This window comes from Vombatus ursinus, unplaced genomic scaffold, assembly GCF_900497805.2.
Source record: "Vombatus ursinus unplaced genomic scaffold, bare-nosed wombat genome assembly UNPS02014791.1, whole genome shotgun sequence".
NCBI classification, from domain to species: domain Eukaryota; kingdom Metazoa; phylum Chordata; class Mammalia; order Diprotodontia; family Vombatidae; genus Vombatus; species Vombatus ursinus.
The window spans coordinates 8,384,430-8,384,723 of record NW_020954569.1 but is presented as its reverse complement, the minus strand read 5'-3'; positions in this window follow the sequence as shown (position 1 = coordinate 8,384,723).

Here is a 294-nt window from a genome sequence, read left to right as displayed (position 1 = left end):
GTCACTGTTCACCTTACATTTGTCCAGACCCCCCGCACGCAGGGAGGTGGCATTGGAGCAGGGCGTCCCCTATTCGCCGAGTAGGTGAATCTGGTGTGGCCCCATGCCGGGAATGTTCGTGGCAAGGGTGACGTTCTGCAGTTGTATGCAGCCCTCCACCTTGTTGGTGCAGGACCAACAAAGCGGCTGCCGCATGGACAGTCCTGTGAAGTTGTATTTTACTGACGATGAAGTCGCATTAGTTTGTGTGGGGAGGTCAAACTCATACCTCACCTTTAGTGATGCAGTCCCCTA